Below are 6222 nucleotides of genomic sequence, written 5' to 3'. Positions count from 1 at the left end.
TTTAAAGAATCACTCCCATAAAATATTTTGTTGAATGAGAAATTAATTTTCATGGGAAGTATCAATTGTCTGTTGTAGATTTCTTTCAAAATGGAGGAATTGCTAACAGGATTTGCACAGTCATTCCTATGAGCTACCTAAACATGTCAAATACACAGCGGGTGGATCATGCAATGACGGGAGACTGCAGTAGGAAGCACAATGTTTCAGTGACAGCGACGTCTTGTGCAACATTCTGCTTCTTCTTGGAAATACATTTATACCTAATTAAATTTTCCTAATATTTTGTGTTTCAACCTTATTTTCAAAATACAGCAGTGTCAAAGGTATATGCAGAAATGCAAACTATTTAAGACATAGATTTGTGGGTTTTTCAGATGCCCACTCTACTGCTCAATCTCAATTGAAACTTCATTTGGTAGAGAGATTTCCAGAGAGGTGACTGGATTGACAGTTTCATAGCTGGCTGGGCAGTAAGTAGGTAAGACTTATTTAGGGGTGAAGGTCATGAAAAGACAACCTTGGGTGTTGTACCTGGCATCATCCTCTGACTCTCGCCCTGTGTGCTCCTTCACAGATAGCATAAGTTAAACCCATTTCCCCTGCCATATACTTCTTCCATAATGAAGCTTTGGAGCCAGTTGACCATGGAGTAAAACCTCCAAAACCATTAACCTAAATAAATCTCACCTTCTTTGTGTTGCAGGTGTTGGAATTTTATCTCAGTAAGAGAAACCCCAAGAATGCATTCATTTGTTTTTTCCTGGTTTCCTTCCTTTCCTTTTTTTTTTTTTTTTTGCCAGCAACAACAATGAGGTCGGAGTCATTACTGAATCTTGACAAGTAATGCTGGTTTCTAGAAAGTTAATGGACACAAAATTGACCTCTTTATTACAAAATAAATCCTTCATGCTTCCCAGTTTCCAGTTGAGTTCTTCGTGCAGATAGTTATTTCATATTTTGGTATAAGAAAAATTAATGCAAGTTTTCCTACCAACAATAATTGTGTACGCTGGTTTGCAACCAAACAAATTACGTCACATTTTCCATTGTAGGAATGCTACAACTCTGTATCATATAGAAGTGAAACATGTATGATCAATACTTTGTTTAAATTTTTCAGGTTCCTAAATCCACCCTATGTATATGATAATAAGTATAAGGTATATATAAAGATTCCAGAGTTAGTGTTACCAACAATCAAAATTTTTAAATTGTTTAACTGTGTAAAATAGCATTTCTCTGTAGTGAATATGGGGTAATTTCTCATGGAATTTGCTTATTTAATACTTTATAAAGTATTAAATGGTCAGAATCCATTCTGACCATGAATAATAGCTGTGCCTCATATCAAAGAATGTATATTACTGTTTCATATACTTTTTAAATTAACTTATTTTAGAGTTGGTGAGATAGCTCAGTGGACTAAGTGCCTGTTTAGATAAGTGCTGGAACTGGGGATCGATCCCTGGCACCACATACCACTCCAGCCCCTCCCCTGGGTGCACTGAGCTGGCCACCAAGACCCAGCTGGTGGTGCACGCCTGTAATCCCAGCCCTGGGGAGGTTGAAAGCAAGGGGATCACTGTCTCAGTTACTTTTTACTCATTGCTAGGATAAAATACCTGACACCCAAAATTAAGGAAGGAAGTTTGCGGAAGTTTCAGTCTATTCTCAACTGACTCCCGGGCAGAATGGCGCATGGCAGAGAGCAGTTGCTCCTGGCAGCAGAAAACTGCTAAGAGCAAGTGGCAGGGCAGCATCCGTGGCTTCTAGCCAGCCCCTCTCCCCTTCTTATAAACAGGACACCCTGGGCTAGGGTTGTACAGTTCACACAATGTCCACGCCCTCCTCTTGCACAGGATGAGGATATTCATAAGCTAAGAATCCTGGCCCTCCACTGAGTCTCTTAGTGAAACTTCTCATCTTCTGAGGTTGACACAATATATCATCCAGTGCAGCCAGTATGAGTGCAAGCCACATAGTGAGACCCTGTATCAAATATATTAAAAAATGTAAATTAATTTTTTTTTTGAGTCAGGGTCTCACTCTGTCATTTAGGCTATTTTTTAGCTCACTGTGTAATCCAGGCTGCATTCTCAGGATTCTGCTGTCTCAGCCTCTTCGGTGTTGGGTTTATGGCCTTGGGCCACCATCCCCAGTGTTATTTTATATTTTTAACCTGTTGTCTGTGGGCTGTCCCGGAAAGCACTGACAAATTGATGCAGATAGAGGTGTTTATCTCCTATGATAATCCAAAAAATTCCACACATGTGCCAGACATGGAAAATTAGATTTTTTTTTGTCATTTTCTAATAAAAATTATAAAGTATCTGTGGGTTTAGATTTTTGTAATGTCTTAAGGCTCTCAGCATTTTTTTTTCCAACAAAAAAAGATATAGACTTAGGGGCTGGGGAGATGGCTCAGTGGATAAGCGCTTCCTTGGCAAGAACAAGGGTCTGAGTTCAACCCCTGGTTCTGCAAAAATAAAATAAAATAAAATAAAATAAAATAAAATAAAATAAAAAGGTCACAGGTCATTATATTTCCACTTCTGGAAATATATAATTCACATTACATCTTCTATATAACTGAGCAGATTTAAATGCATACAACATATGTTGTCATGTAAGATTTTGTTTTGATTCCATATTTAAATATCTTGATGTTATCTTAAGCAAACTATTGCTTTAAGAAAACTTCTCATCAGCACACGAGCTAAAATTTACCTTTCTAAAGATAATCTTGAAAACACATTTACAACTGATGCTTTGCCCTTAATCAATGTACATGACAGAGAGAAATACACAGCATGAATACTTGAGACAAACTGATGAGATGAATGATGGGGATGTCTTTAAAAATAACTCCTTTAGATTCTGATTAGGACAAATTATCTATTACCTAAATTTAAATCTGTGAATGTAAAATCCATCACTCTAGCATCTTATCCTTATGAAAAACACGTCCTTCTAAATTAAGTGCATAATTGCTTCCAAAGTTCTTCAGAAAATGTTAACCCAGGTCTTGTGCATCTATATTTTTTGTGCATCCATATTTTTATACTATAGAAGGAATAATATAAATCTGAAATATATTATATCTGTCATCAGTGTTCAATACGAAAAATCTTTTAGTGTATTTAAAATAATCTGGAAGGGCCGGCCAAAGAGCTTAGTGCATTAAAACTCCTCCAAGCAGGTGCAGGGTCCATCCCTTGGCCTGCCCTGCTGGCCCCGCCTCCAGGGTTCACTCAGATGGCAATTTAGACTGGGTGTGGTGGAGCATGCCTGTAATCCCAGCTCTTGGGAGGCTGTAAACAGGTGGATCACTATGAGTCTAATCTAGTGAGACCCTGAACACTCTATAGACCTTTCCCTAAAATACAAAAAGAAAAAAAAGTGGAAATTTATACTTTCCTCTGCTACACGGCAGGTTGATTCTACTGCCTTTACATGCTTGAAATTGAATCCTTATTTTGCTAATCCCAGCTAACTATGGATATTGAGTTAAATTTTTTGTTAGTTTTCTTATTTTTAGAAATACCGTGTCTTATTAGTCATACATAAGAACATGCAAGTCATATGTATAAAACCCTGAAGCAATATAAATAGTCAACAAAATTATAATTGATAATAATATTTTATTTTTTTATTTATTTATTTATTTATTTTTTACTGTATTTGGTTGTTACAGGGTCCTGCTGCACAGCTCGGACTCGTGGTGATCCTCCTGTTGTCAACCTCTCCAGCCGTGGGATTACAGGCGCATGCCACTACACGGGGACACTGAGGCTGTCACAGCCCACCCTGGGGGCAGGGCCTATGCATCATATGGTGCTGGGGATTGAACCGCGGTCCCTGTGCTTGCCTAAGCTTGCTTAAGCAGGTGCTTTACTCTGCTGAGTTATCTCACTGGCCCCAAGAATAAATGCTTTATAATTGTATGACTTCAGCAAGGAGTCCAAAAATCCAGTTTAGGCTTTTTTTTTTTTAAATTAGTCTTATTGGCCAAGATGCTATTTTTCTATCAAGAGTTAGTGTGACAGAAAATTATTCTTTTCCAACAGAGAAACCAGAGTGAATTGTAAGATTTAAGGAGATTCCTGCTTACTAAGATGTTCTGCTTCTGGCGAGCACGCGCTTCTTCAGGGACACATGGTGGCCTGTCTTAGATGCCAGCTTGTGTCTGCTCCTGAACTTAGCATCCTGGGCTCCTGCTGGCCCTTTGCCACATTGCTCAGAAGTGCTTTGGGTTGGAGAAGACACCTGTGTATCTTTGCATGGCACCTATCCTAGGTTGTTAGCGTTTGCTAATGTAGATGTTTTCACTGGCAGTGTATGGAAAGAATATACTATTTAATCCAAATAAAAGCTTTGGGAAACACCACGACATACTCCCCCTCTTCACCTCCCTCAATAAGAATATTAAATCCCAGAGAGCTGGAGTCCTTGCAGAAAATCACGCAGTTCACTTGGACCTGCCTGAGCCGCCTTCCTTAGGGAAAAGCTAGAGGCTGTTTTTCTAAACAATTAGATGGAGACTTTGTTCTCATCACAGAAAAACCTAATTGATGTTTACAATGAAGGCATTTATATAAAAAACAATGCTTCATTTCACTGCATTGCATAAAAAATAGAGAAGAAAACAATAATTTATATAATAAATTAAAAATTATTTTTCCCTTTGAAAATTATGGAGGTAGGATCTCCTAGTGAAATGAGAAAGCATTTGACATCTACAAATAAAATACAATTTTATTGTAATGCTAAGCATATTGGTTATTTTTTGTCAACTTGCCTTACCCCTGTTGCTCAGCTGGTTGATGAAACATTCTGAAGGATTTTGGATGGCTATTATTGAATGAGACTAACACTTAAATCTACGGATTTTGAGAACAATTTTTTTTTTTTGCTTAGCATGAATTGGCCTCACCCAATCAGCTGAATGCAAGAAAGAAAAAATAAACATACAAACAAACAAATAACACTGACTTTTTTCCAATGGTAAGAGATGGACAGAAGATGGCCTTCTCTCTGTCTTCCATGGTCATCCTGGGAGTTGCAACATTCCAATATGCCTATAAGACACTTGTAATCACTTGAGAAAATTTCTCAAAATATAATTCTGTAAACATGTATATAGACCCCACTGGTTGTGTTTTTCCACTGAACCATGATTGACCGATTTTGTGCAGCAGGGGTTCTAATAGAGTATGATTATAAATGTGAGCTTTCTAAATTGGCTCTGAAGTTTCTGTCATTGGATAGCTAATATCATATATATAGTTATGGCCATAGCTATATAGATACATATATAAATTATATGGTTAATTGAATTACCACTATTGCTAATCATCTATGTTAAAACTACATCCTAGGGGCTGGGGAGATGGCTCAGTGGAATAAGCTCTTTCCTGGCAAGTGCAAGGGCCTGAGTTCAATCCCTGGTTCAAAAAAAAAAAAAAAAAAAAAAACCTACATCATTGATTGGAGAGGAATAAAATCTTGTTGTAATAGGATATATAGAATACCCTGGTTAATCTGGAGACACTGACATCCCCTTTTGAGAAATATTTTTGACAGTAGAGAAAACATGTCCACCCTCTCTGAGATTACGCCTATACAGTGTTGTCAGAATAAACACTAATGACCTTTCCTGGGACAATTCTCTTTCACCATACTGCTGATCCCCTTCAAGCTCTGAGCCTCACAATCCTCTTATTATTTTAGGTTTTTTATTAAACTCAAGTACAGAACTAACTAGCTCAGACAGGTGAGATGAAAGCGTGACCCATTTAAAAGTGTGATACATTCCAAAAAAACTACTTAGTTTTGTAATCTGTAGAAACTTAGATCTAAGAAATATATAATGAGTACTAATGGTGTGAGAAAATTGTGAAAAAGAATAACATTGTATTGTTATACTTTTTGATATCAATTTGCCTTACAGAGATTCTACATTTAATGTTGTAGCTCAAGGTATTAGAAAGACCTCCAAGAGATTGTTTGGCTCTATTTTCCACAATTTAGACCACAAGTTTGCCCATATGAGCACAGATAATCTAAACTTGTTGGAAAGAATGCATTATGTGTAGGTTTATAGTGCAGTTAGATGGTGGCAAATTATTGCCATGGGAGTTCTATGAAGGAAAGACAGCATTTTACTTTTGTGCTTCTTTATTTTTTTTTCTTTTCAAAGTTTTATTGATAAACATATAG

Source organism: Octodon degus, unplaced genomic scaffold (genome assembly GCF_000260255.1).
Source record: "Octodon degus isolate 3935 unplaced genomic scaffold, OctDeg1.0 scaffold00143, whole genome shotgun sequence".
In the NCBI taxonomy this organism is placed as follows: domain Eukaryota; kingdom Metazoa; phylum Chordata; class Mammalia; order Rodentia; family Octodontidae; genus Octodon; species Octodon degus.
The sequence above is the reverse complement of the archived record's forward strand: the minus strand, read 5'-3'. Positions refer to the sequence as shown.